Below are 14263 nucleotides of genomic sequence, written 5' to 3'. Positions count from 1 at the left end.
TTGTATAAAAGAAAACTGTATGTACCAATCTTGTTGGCAAATATCATAAATTGGAGATATATCGGCATATATTTAACTACTAAATTTAAATTATCATTTAGCTCGGTTCTAGACCATTTGAAATTGTAATCCATAACACCTAATAGCTGAGATTATATTAAACTTTCCAAGTTAAGCACTTCCATGGTGAATCCAAGTTAGCCAGAGTAGGTATTGTACCACCTTCACGATGCCAAAGATAGTACTACTATACTTAGTATAACAGACAGGGATGGCAGACCTAAGAAAGAATAATATTTTGATGATGTATGTATACCGTGTATTTAAAGTGCAAGGTGAAGTTTCTGATCAGCGGCCTATGACATTGAATTAAATGTAAAGGTATTCAGATATTAGAAGATGCTGTAAACATAATTAAAAAATCGGACATTGATCGTTTTATTAGAGCTTTAAATATCAAAAAGATTGCAGAACATAACCAGCAAGTGTTACATATTCGTTAAAATGTATTTTTTAATACTGTTATGTCTCTGGTCGTTGGTTAATTTTCCGTAGAAATTCTTTCCAAAAAACTTCAGCGATACAAGCCCTTTCTTAAATAAAACTAGTTTATTTTTCTTTCAATACAACTTTGCAATACACTTAATTTCCACAGTCACTTTAACTTAAACACACGCTATAATTCACAACAACTCACGCACTTTACTTATGGCTTGACTCGATTGTCCGTCTCTATCCCCCTGTCTGTTATTCAATTATCTATCCCGCCACTTCTCGCCGGTCTTATATATACAAAATAGAGGACGCATAGAGAAAACTAGAGTTGCCACGAACAGACATAATCCTTCTAGAATATCATGATGTGTTACTAGCGTCACGTGACCTCCGCTGTCGTAACAATACGTTTTAATAAAGTTTTGGTTTTTACTTACCTCTGTAATCGTGTCTGTGGTGCATAGCAAAAAGCTAAGCCTAACGTGGCGAAAAACGCCTTAAGAAGCAATAAATTCACACTCAACTCGGTATATTTATACATATATATATATAAGTAACCAAAACATCAATGAGATTCACCTGTGGATACGAATGAGAAAACACTGGAATATCAGACTTCCCCTTCCTTTGTTATTTTCTTCTATTGGTTCCGTGATTTCAAAAGTCACTCTTCAGGAAACAGTTTCACTGAGAATCTATAACAAAAACATACAAATACCGCTTTTCAACTAAACATAAATAATCTAACTTAAAAACGTAATAAATAAATAAAATTAGTCAATGTACTTTTCTTTTTTAATTAAAATATTATTCTAATTATACTTTCTCTTATTATCATAATAGAAATGCAATTTATTTATCTTATAATTTCATACTATTACTTCCTTTTTCTTTACTGTTAGTCTTAGCAACTGTTTTCACAGTTTCGCAATTCCTACTGACCTACATAACCATTTATTTCTGCTCTCTTACTACTAATACTTTTCGAAAAATAATCTTTTATGTTTTACATTATATTCCCAAAAAAGGGAAAACATTGAAATATGGTTTTTTTAGAATTTTAAATTTTCTCAAAATACATTCATTAAAATGTTTACTGGCATATAGTGGGCTTTTTTTTTGGGACATCTAACATGGTATTTATGTAAATTTATCTTTAATCTTAAATTATCTGTTTCACCATTATATAATTCCCCACAATTTACACACTCTAAAAAATATTACGTTCCTAGGATTGCAATTAAATACGTTATAAATACAAAACAAAATTTCTTTGTTATTGTTCTGCATTGTTTGGTAGATTTCATGAAACCTAAATTACATAAAGCATCGTTCTTTCTGTCACAACTTAAAATTACTTCTTTAGAAAAATCTCCTTTTTTAAAGCTTATTCAATAATCTATACAGATTTTGAGGGTGCCTTCTTGGTAAAATAATGTTACTATTTTTGAATACACCCTTCAGTTTTTTATCTACTATTTGTTATAATTGTGTATTGGTAAATGAAATTGATAAACATGTATATTTAGACACTGAGTCACAACCAAATGAAAAACATTCTCTTTATGTTCATTAATCTCTGTTTAAATGTTTTTTAGCAAAAAAAATATTCTTAGTTGTTTTATTTCTTCTGAACAATACACATCAATATCAAATTGGACTAGGCGTGTCCTAGTTGTTAACTTAGCTGTGGGTGCGTTATAAGAGTGATGAATAAATTCCACTATTCGATTAGAATATATCATGAGTTGGTGGTGAACGGTGTTGCCTAACTGCTATCCCTCTAGTCTATCAACTCAACTCATGATGGTGAACGGTGTTGCCTAACTGCTATCCCTCTAGTCTATCAACTCAACTCATGATGGTGAACGGTGTTGCCTAACTGCTATCCCTCTAGTCTATCAACTCAAAATTAGGGACGGCTAGCGTAAGAAGCCTATTTGTAACTTTGCGTCAACAGCCGAAACAAACCAAACTAGCATTAAAATATGACTCTGATGGTGTATAATAGTTTCCTTTGATGAATTTCACGGCCTCAGAAAAAACAGATCTTTCAAAACGTCCTTATCCCATTCTTCTGGTAATGCTGTGCGTCAGCATCAACCCTTTTTGTTATCTCTGTTTACATTGGAGCTTTTTTCCGTGGTGATTACAAAGCCCTTTTATTAGCTGCGGCATAGTGGGCTATAGAATGGCTCTGAGTGTTTTTTTTTTTCAAGTACAAACTTATAGCTAATAGTTCCATCATCTATTGACCGATTTGTATTCTAATTACAGTTTTTACCACGCTCAATGTCTCATACATTAATTTACTCTAATCCTGTCTAAACAAAATCAATTTTGGGGTCGGCTGGTAGAGATCCTGATGAGTAATAAAATCGAATCGGATACACGCGCGCCCCACGCTTGGTATTGCTATCGCACAAAAAATATAGCTAATAAAAAGAAGAAAAAAAAGGTCTTATAAATTAATTTACTATAAACATGCCCAAAAGAATTTCAAGTGCTGCGGCTATTGAGGATTCCATTTTGTTTTTAAAATAGCTTCCACTGCGTTTATCAAGACCTGTTTATGAGCTTTCGTTGTAAGCAGTGTGATTTTTAGGCAAGGATGGTGTTTTAAGACTATTAGTATTAGTCTATTAGTCACGTGAGGAACATGGTCTGTTCAAGTGTATTTAACATTTTTCAACTTTTCTTTAAATACGCGCAAATAAAATTGATTTCATTTATACTACATATTAAACAAAAGAAACATTTATTTTAATACTGCAACAATGTGCACCTTTCCAATCGCAAGTCGCAGTCCTTATTCAAATTTACCGTCACTCTTTTCATGAAGTACTTCGATCTGAACTGTAATTAATTAAACACTTATTACAGTTTTGAGTTGTTTTTACTTTTCTGTTTTCGAAAGTTAAAATCTTATGAGAATTTTTTAAAGTTTTTTTATGTGTTAGAAAGGCCAAGCGTGGCTGGACTATTTACCAAAAGGCCCATAGCTCGTGTTCTTTTTTTGCAAAATACAAAACAAATGCTCTCCGCATTTTTGGGAATGTGGGCATGTTATAACAATAACGGGAAAATTCCGCATTTCGATTAGAATAACCCAAAAGTTGGCGATGGATACTGTTAAGTAGCTGCCGTCACCATAGTTTAACAGTTGAAAATTAAGAACGACTAGTGTAGATATCTTTTCTGTAGGTCTGTGCGAATATCTGAAACAATTTTAGGGGTGTGTTGCGTCAGCGGAGGTCACGTGACTAGTATCACGCCACGTCCTTCTCGAACATTCACGTCCCTTCCTTAAATCTCGGGATCCTTCTAGATATAGTGTAGTCTTGTATATATAAACCAGTAAGAACTGAGGCGAGGAAGGTATTGAGTTATTGAACTGCGGACAGAGAGAATATTGTTGGGCACATGAGACATTCGTTGTGAGTTATAGCGTTTGTTATACCGCGACTGTTAAAATTAAGTGTATCGCAAAGTTGTATTCAGAAAGAATAAACCAGTTTTATTTAAGAAAGGAGTTGTATCGGTAAAGTTTCTTCGGGAAGAAATTATACGAAAATTAACTAACGAACGGAGGCGTAACAGGTGTCATTAAAATGTAAATGTAATTATAATTGATATTTATTAATACAAATAAACTACAACAAGATAAGATCGAAACTAAAGTTTTACATTGATTAAGGAGAATTATAAATATAAAGTAATATATTTTTTTAATCCTGTTAATTTTTTTTTAAATCTGTATTGACAACTGCTCCACATAAATACATGCCAGTGTCTAATTCATTGATTGTTTTTTGGTAAACCTAAAAGAAGGCGCTGTTTGTTAGAATATGCATAAATAAGTTGTTTTCAGTGAAACGTCACACAATAAGATAAACCTATCGTTTCGAGTACTCGAGATGTTTACTTCTCGACAAACGACATAACTAATGCCAATTTGTTCTTATCTAAATTCCTGTCGGGTTATTTAGGATTTAGGAACGTTACAAAAGAACTATTTATGCTCTGTTGGCCGTAGCGAACAGAGTTCCAGAATTTGAAAGTATTAGTTTGTAAACTTACCGCTGATCCATAATGCATAAATATGTGCAGCCCTATTTTTACGTGGAACATGGGAACGTTAAAAAAGTTGAGTATAATAATGGAAATTATGTTGATCCATTTTATAATCAAGGTTAAGAATAATAAAAACATACAAAAAGAAAAACTGTGATATTTCCAGTTTAATAACTGAATCCAACAAAAATAACATTATTTTTGTACAACTACTTTGACTATTAGTTTTAGGAAGAAAAAACATGTCTCATGGGTAATGTTGCTGTAATGTGAAAGATTACAAATGGCACAGTTTTAAAATACTTTTCAAAATTTTATTTGATAGGATTTGTGAATTCCTAACAAATATTTCTTCAAGACTGTTTATTTACTATGTGTCAGTTTATCAGTCTTGAGGTTTGTTGCTTCACAATGTTTCAGCCAATTATTTAGTCTCGAAATGAAAAAGATCTGGTCGTTTCAAGTTGATTGTTAGTTTATTCTTTGTAAAAAAACTCTTGTTTTTTTTTCTTGGAGATTGTGTTCGTTCTTCAACGAATCTAATTACTGCGCTACGCGATCTGTAACGTGCAAGAATTGAGGTGAATCCAGAAAGTTTGATATCATTGAATGCGCACTCCCGCAAGTTTGCCTAACGAGCCATTTTCGGCTACAAAAACTACGTGGTTCTGTTAAACGCCGCATAAATAAATTGTGTGTTAATACTTCGATCGCAATATAGATTAAACCTAACGCGATTAATCGAAAGTTTAATCATCTCAAAATTTGAAAATGAGCTTTTACATTACTTGTCAATTTAGGGATTCACATTTATATAAGTCCTATTCTGGTAATTCAGTACTTCTTGTTTGTAACTGTTCCTGTTAGATAGTAAATATGTTTAACGAAATCCAGATAGTTTTCACTTTACGCTTTTACAAGTAACACATATACAGATCCTTGTAAAAGTTTTCGCCCCCCCTGCAAAGTTTCCACATTTTATTGCCGTCTGAGCTTGCAATCGTGAAACTTTCAAATGGGACTTTGTAGTTAGAATCTACACAATCTACTTGAAACGGGGAAATCCACCATTAAGAAGTGTAATGTGCTTCATACCACCAAATCACTACCCAGATTAGGACGTCCCACTAAACTAAGCAGCCAGGCAAGAAGAAAATGGTTAAGGATGCCATTGTGAAGTCAAGAGTGACTTTGAAAGATTTGCAAAATTCCGTGTCTGAGATGGGAGTCAGTATTCATACATCGACAATATCCCGGTTCCTACACAAAGCTGGCCTGTATGGGCAAGTGGCAAGAAAGAAGTCATTACTGAAAAAGATTCATCTTAAATTTCGCATGGAGTTTGCGACAAAGCATGTAAGTGATACTGCAAACATATGGCAGAAGGTTTTGTGGTAAAACGAGACAAAAATTGAGCTTTTTTGGTCTACATTCAAAGTATTACGTCTGGCGAAAGCGCAACACAGCACACTGCCCAGTCAACACCATCCTAACTGTCAAGCATGGTGGTAGTAGCATCATGTTATGGGAATGGTTCTCGCCAGCAGGGACTAGGAAGCTTGTCAGGATTGAGGGGAAGATGGCTGGTACAAAGTACAAGCGAATACTAGAGGAACACCTGATTGAGTCAGCCAAGAATCTAAAACTGGGTCAAAAATTCACATTTCAGCAGGACAATGACCCGAAGCACAAGGCCAAAGCCACACTGGAGCTGTTTCAAAAGAAGAAAGTGAATGTCCTGGAGTGGCCCAGTAAAAGACCTGACTTGACTTGAATTCAATAGAAAATTTATGTCAAGACTTGAAAATTGCGGTCAATCAACGATCCTCAACAAACTTGCCAGAATTGGAGCAGTTTTGCCAGAAAGAATGGACAAAAAATGACAACATCTCATTGCGTAAAGCTGGTAGAGACCTATCCAAAATGTCTCATAGCAGTAATTGCTGCTAAAGGTGCTTCCACCAAGTACTGACTTAGGGCGATGAATATTTATACAAGCAGCAAAATATCAATTTATATATATATTTTTTGTAGGTTTTGCTGACATTCAACCTCCTACATATATAAAAGTGTTAAGTCTGATCATTAGAGTTTTGAATAAAAGTAAGTTCATAAAAAACAACATTGTTTACATTATTTGTATTTCATCAGTCGTTGGTAAAAGAGTAGCCCAAGAGTTGGAAGTGGATGGTGATGACTAGCTGCCTTCCCTCTAGTCTTTAACCGCTAAATTAGGGACGGCTAGCGCAGATAGCCCTCGTGTAGTTTTGCGCGAAATTCAAAACAAACAAACATATTTTTGAATATGAATATGAATATTTTTGCAATGCACCGTATAGATATGCATCATATAAGAAAAACTTTTATTTTTTCCCTTCTCCTTAGATAAACACATCAGCAGATAAAATAAAAATGTTAAAACTATAAGATATAATTGCAGCTAGAACGGAACCTTTATCCATCAAAAACATTTCAACGTTGCTTTACTTGAGGATGGTATTATTCATTAAATTTCTAGTTTACACAACACATATTCACTAAGTGACATCCGTTAATGATAATAATAGCTTTTTCTGTGTTTATTTATATTTTACACAGCGCAGTTTTCAGATTGTTATAGTTCATAACAAACACATTTTATCGTGAGCCAAAAAATAAAAACGAAGAAGCCAAGATGACAAACTTGAAATACAATACTACCAGATTAAGTTAAACATGTTGAATAACACCAGCTTATTTTAGTTTGAACCTATTACTGGGTTTGCTTTTATGTGAATTTTTCATTGTGTGCCGTTTCCCGTAATTTCTGAAGGCACATTCTGAAGAAAGTATCCCGATTGTTCTTCAAATGGTCTATACGCAAAGCTTTAAATAATTCAGTTTCGATGTGTTTCCTCAGTGAAGGAAAAACAACATATATTTTGAGTGAATGTAATACGTCATTTAGCTTTCTCTCAATCCCCCCGCTTTATGGGGCTGAATACCCACCGTTTCCTTATTCGAGATCTATATGGAAAGCAAAATTGAAGTACTATGTAAATATATTTTATTACATCTTTTGTGCATTTTTTAAATGAAAGATGTAATGAAATTGGGCCAGGCTCTGAACATTTTACAATTCATGTACCTTTAGCAAAATGAACGAGTCTAAATAGAGTCCTTGGTTTTTAACTTACTTTTAATTGTGTCAAGCTGATTCTCGCATATGATAACAAATGACCTACAGGCTACATTTCAATCCAAAACCTCGCAATCTGAGGGTCGTGGGTTCGAATCCCCGTCCTACCAAACATGCTCGCCTTTTCAGCCGTGAGGGCGTTATAATGTGACGGTCGATCCCACTATTCGTTAGTAAAAGAGTAGCCCAAGAGTTGGTGGTGGGTGGTGATGACTATTTGCCTTCCCTCTAGTCTTTAACCGTTAAATTAGGGACGGCTAGCACAGATAGCCCTCGTGTAGCTTTGCTCGAAATTCAAAAACAAACAATTGAAAACAAAGTGGAAATCATCTGTTCGTTTTTCCGCGAGAGGGCGCTGAGTATATACAGATGCATCATGAGCCATGTATATTAACATCAGAAAAACAAAGAACGCGTTTTTAATCCGTGTTGATTCTGACATATAACAATAAATAACGTATGAGCTAATTTCAATGAAATAATTGTTGGGCCATGGATCCGTATTTTTTCGCCTGAAGGCTCTGAGTATATATAGAAGCACTAGGGTACACATATATGTATTTACCTCAGAATAACATAGAACTTGGGATTTAGCCAGGCTAATGCTCGTATTTAATAATCCATGACATGTTAGCCACAATTTAATGCAAAGAAACTCAGATTCCATGAGTCCGTTTTTCTGCATGATGGCTCTATCATACACAGAAGCACTACTTGACACTAAAATTTACCCCAGAAAAAATATAAAATACCTATTGTTATTGAGCCAGTTTGCTTCTCACATATAATAGAAGAATACATAAGTTCCATCTAAATGCTAAAAAGTGGAAGTCCATAATTCCGCCCCCCCCCCCCCCACCGAAGTCTCTGAGTATAAACAAAAGCACTACGAGCTAAAAATATTTACCCCCAGAAAAACATGCTAAGTGTGGTTCAGTCAGGCTGACTTTCCCTTATAATACAACATAAAATATGGCCTACATTTTAATGCAAAAACATCTGGAAACCCTCGAGTCCGTTTTTTCGACAAAGGAATTACGTCTTATCTGCGTATAGGAAATTTTTGTGTGGTATTCTGAACTGAATCAAGACTAATGCAAGGCTATGAAGATATTAGTGAAGTAATTGTGGAATTTATGTCTCAGCAAGACTTCATATGCTTTTCTTGTGAAAATATACGTGGCTCTTAATACTACTGTATAAACTCAGAGCTTTCCCAGCAGAAAATTGGATTTCAGATGAAGAAAAGTGTTTTAAAACTAATATTGGGTTGTGCACAAAAGTGAATATTTTATTCTGTCTTCTTCTTCATTGGTAAACGGTAAGTAGGACAAAGAAACGCCTAACTTCTGCTTTTTCACCCACCACTAACAAATGCGGCCATAGATATATATAATTACCACACTTCGATATTCAAGCTACTATTTTCTGAATTTTTTTCTTCTATTAGTTTTGTGAAGGAATTTAGGGAACAAACATGTTATAACATTATATGGCTCAAAATAAGATTATAAAGAAGTAAAAGTAATCAAATATACTCATCTACCATCAGCTTGCCCCCCAGTAGCACAGTGGTATGCCTGAGGACTTACAACGCTAGAAACCGGGTTTCGATACCGTGGTGGGCAGAGCACAGATAGCCCATTGTGTAGCTTTGTGCATAACTACAAACAAACAAACCATTAACTGAGTAACTGGGAAGAGCTAATTAGCTAAGAAAAAAGTAGGAACCCAAAAAAATGTACAGTCCTTGACACGAAGTAGCTTTACCATAGGAAGAACAAATAATGCCCCTTTAAAACAAAGATCAATACATATATTATAAACATTGAGCTAGAGTAGAGTGCCTGTATAGATATTTCATATCATTGGTCAGGAAAGAACATTCTTATCAATTTTCACAAACAGTAGTCAAAAGTAAATCAGTATTGCTGACTGTCCATTTCTTGAGCTTGTTTATTTCTACTAGCTTTAAAATGTTTTCGTAGTATTCCTTAGGTACATTTGTTTTGTTTACAGCCCAAATTGTAGAAATTGCAATAACTTTGAAAGTTGAGGCCCATGAAGCATAGTGTGTACACAGTACTAAATTCTGTTTTTGTGAATATATGTTGAAAAATTCAGAATATTCTTTGTTTAGTTATCTTGAATAATGTTGAATTATTGACCTATGTGTTAATGGCATTTATATAACCTAGTCGACGATTATTTGAATAGGTTTTTCATGGTAGTGCAAAGGTATTTATAATTTATTGAAACATATGGCTATGAGACTCCCATTTTACATACTTAATTTCATTATATAGTTGCCCGTTAAGAAGGAAATATGAGTTCTTTGGTTGTAAATAACACTGAGTTTTTAAAAGTTTTTATAGTGAATCTAAGCTAACCACCATAAACAATACAAACGTTAGCTACAGTGTGAATACAATAGCTTTGAATACAATACGTTGATAGAGTATGAAACACACTTAACCAATTGAAGAGGCATACATTTTAAATGGTCTAGAAAACGACAACTTCTCCTATTTCCAAAACTCGATGTGTCAAAATTAGTCCACATTTAGCTTATCGGGCTGTAAAAAGGCATTATTATATCGGAACTTTTTGTACGTACTAACTAGCCTGGAAATACAGTGACTTCATTTCAGATTTAACTGTTTGTTGATTTACTATTTTGCTGTTCACTTCAATTTTGGCTAATATTATTTTTGTGTGACGGATGGAAACTGTTAGATCTGTTAGAATGTAGGAAACTGGACAAACACAGAAACATGTGGCAGTTCAATTTGCGTATCCACAGTGGAGAGATTGTAAACAAGCTTTCAGACAATTGATCTCTAACATTATTCAGTCTGGATAAGGATGTCGAAAATTAGTTACACCACATAATGACAGCTATCTGCACAGCATAGCTAGTACAGTGTTGCGGACTTAACAGTGTTTGTTTGTTTGTAGTTTTAAGTGACAACTACAATGATTATCAATGACCAATCGGTAAGTAGTACTTTATAATTCGGGTTATGGTCATGAAGACTTCTTTCATGTTGTCCATATAATTTCGTTCTAGTTGTGGGTAAAAATACAAAACAACAACAACAACAACAAAATTTGGGAAGTAGACTGCTGTCCAAAAGTTAAGGAACAAACACAAAAATGCAGATTTCTCGAGAATTCCTAAAAAAAAAAAAGAGTGCCGTGAAAATTGGAGAAGGGGTGAGATGTTATACGATGTATGAAAACATAGAAAGTAGACCTTTTGTTTTCGGTTAGGTATTACCAAGAAATAAGGAATTCAGAAATATGAATAATGAATTGAATTAGAAAAAGATACCTAATAATGGATGTGATCAACTATTACATCAACACACGCTTCATAGCATCTTCTCATGCTGCAAATAAGGTTATCTAATAATCTGGATGGAAACAAATTGTACTCATGTCCGAATGTACATCTGAGCTTCATAGCATCTTCTCATGCTGCAAATAAGGTTATCTAATAATCTGGATGGAAACAAATTGTACTCATGTCCGAATGTACATCTGAGCTCCTGGATGGTTCTTGGAGGTTGTTGACAACTAGAAATCAATTTCTGTAAAACATACAGTCATGATATATGGGGTTTAGATCCGGCGATTTCGCTGGAAGACCCATATGGGCAAGATCTTCACTTTCAAGGTATTGATTTCCCAGCCGACCCCTATGTGGGTGCACGTTATCACCCATTAAAATAAAATTAGATTCAACAGCACTCCTGAAAATACGAACATACTGTCGGTGGATCTCAGACCAGTGAAGGATCCGCCTTCAAAGACGTGGAGGTCTGTGCGGCCATTAATCGTACTGTCTGCCCAGATCTGGACACCACTACGTCTGTAATAGTTCCATGGCGTTTGAAAAATGATATCAAGTTCCTCGCTCTCTCCAGATCAATATTCGTTGAGAATCAGTCTCCATATAGAATCTTGTCTCATCCATGAAGAGAGCATTACACCAATTTTCTCGATCCCATTCCATGTGTTGTCTACACCAAGATAAACAGACTCGTCTCTGAGAGGATGCTAGTGCGACCAAACCACTGGACGTCAGATACACAGACTCTTCTCACGAAGCCTTCAGGCTACGGTCTGTCTTGATACAGATCTCGTGTGAATTGGCTACCGGTAATGGCTCTGTAGCGTCTGGAAGTTAGAGCCAAATAACAGTCGTCTTGAGTTGTTGTGGCTCTAGGACGGTCTTGGACACGTTTCTGGGCAATATATCTTGTCTCCTCATACTGTATCCGTAGTCTGAATACCAAGCTTCTGGAAACAGAGAGCCTTATTACAACCTCAGCCTGCCTTTGCTCATTTTACAAAGATCCTCTTGGTCTCCATCTCAGATTGACATCCAAAAGGTCAGCTGGATCTAATCGCTTTTTTTTGTAGGGTGCGTAGTTAGCATGTTTGCTTACTACGAATAAGTCATCTGTAAATTTTCACGTGAGATTTAACATTGGTTGTGCAAAACCGAGCAGAAACTCAATTGTTATTCATATGCATTGGTTTTTAAATCGATAATGCTTAAACAAGTTTGTTTGTTAACTTTTGGACATCGGTTTATATGAATTACATTTGCTGTTTACAGATTAAAATAATAAGTTGAAACAATTAAAATAAATTAAGCTACCTTTTCAAGGTTATTGCAAAGCGATTTTTAATTAAAATGACGAATGCAAACAAGTAGTTTTGGCAAAGATTTGCAGCTAGAGTTGTATAGGCAACACTAAGTTAAAGATTTAATATGCCTAAGTTATAAATAAGCAAAAACAAGGCATGTGAAATTACGATTAAAATTCTAGCATTGTAAGTTGAATTCGTAAGTCAAGCTATGACAGTAATCAGAACAAGTTCGCAAATAAAAGTTTTTTATTTGTCGATATAATTATTTCATATCTAACATTTACAGACATAACCAGATAAAGAAAACTTAGCTTGTGATATTATTTGCAATGATATATTGAATCTGGTTTTCCGTACATATGTTTAATGGTTACATTCTGACATTTTTGGACAATATAAGATGCAAACCAAAATGCACAATTTTCTTGCTAATATACTAATATTGATATATAATCTACATAAATTATTATGCCAGTTATTTGTATGAAGCAGATACGAATAACAAGAAAACAAGGCCCAAACTGGTAGATACAATGCAATTTCAAAAAGCTTCTTCATTACTACGACGCATAATTTTAAATAAAACTTTCTTACACACCAACAATTTTTCAGGTTACAGTAAAAGGGTGAAAATAGAATCCCGTGTATTCCATATCTTAGAAAAAGTATTAATACATAACTGTAGTTTCTAATAGCACTGTTTGTTTTTCGGCCTAGTATCTGTGTCACAACAACAAGAATAGTCAAACAAATTCCAAATACATTATCTTACTAGATCATATACTGTAATATATTTCTTTTACTTTTATCATAGGAATTGTATATTTTCCAAATTCAGAAAAGAAGAAAACAATTAATTTAAAATAACACGTAATATGGTACTTCTATCTTCTCAACCCTAGCATTATTATGCTTCAACAAGCTAAAATTATATTAGTCATAATCGCTACTCTGAATTATATGAGTTAATGTTGAACAATAAATCGAATATGACATTACCATATGGTAGCAAATTTGTGTACAAACATTTAAAACTTAATTTAATTTGAGGAAATAAAATAATTTATCTACTTAAACTGTAGAGCATTATTGTTGTAGGTATCAATAGAAAACATGTTAAGTATCTTACAATGAATGTTTCTTTAATGGTTACTTGTTACAACAGTTTATGTTTTTGTACTTTTTCTAAGGTTCGAAAAATTAAGGTTTTTTTTAGGTTAGCTTTGTTTGTCTTAATATTCCTCGCAAACCTACAAAAGGGTTATCTTCTCATAGCCATCTTTAATTTTGAACTGATAAAGTACAACAGCACCCACCACTAACTTTTGTGCTTCTCCTGTCTGATAAAATAGTGGAACTGAACTGGCACTGTTATAATGCACCCACGACCCGAAAGTACGAAGTACGTGTTTGTTTTAAAGGGAAATGAATAATGAATTCTCGCATTCACAGTCCGAGAACGCTAAACACTAGGCCACGACCGGATCTAGTAGTTAGTGAATGATATGGGTGGAAAACGATCATCAATGGCTCTCAGAAAACTGATAGAAATGGGTAAATAATTGTTAAACATTGTGAAACTTCAGGAGAAGAATTGATGTAAAGTTTTTATTCAATAGTTTTTGACACAAGCATGGTTTTAAAATTCAGAAAATTAAATCTAAATTTTGCAAAAGTTATTTAAAATTAGTATTGTGAGTAAATTTAATTAACCCAAATAGTTTTATAGAAAATGACATTATTTCCAGGTGAAAAGATATTGATATATGTTGCAACATTGTGAAACTATAACCAGTTTAATGTAATTATAGTATTTTGGCACTTGTGTATAAAGCTAAAATCATAAATAATATT

Source organism: Limulus polyphemus, unplaced genomic scaffold (genome assembly GCF_000517525.1).
Source record: "Limulus polyphemus unplaced genomic scaffold, Limulus_polyphemus-2.1.2 Scaffold3126, whole genome shotgun sequence".
Lineage (NCBI taxonomy): Eukaryota > Metazoa > Arthropoda > Merostomata > Xiphosura > Limulidae > Limulus > Limulus polyphemus.
This window is presented reverse-complemented; position numbering follows the sequence as displayed.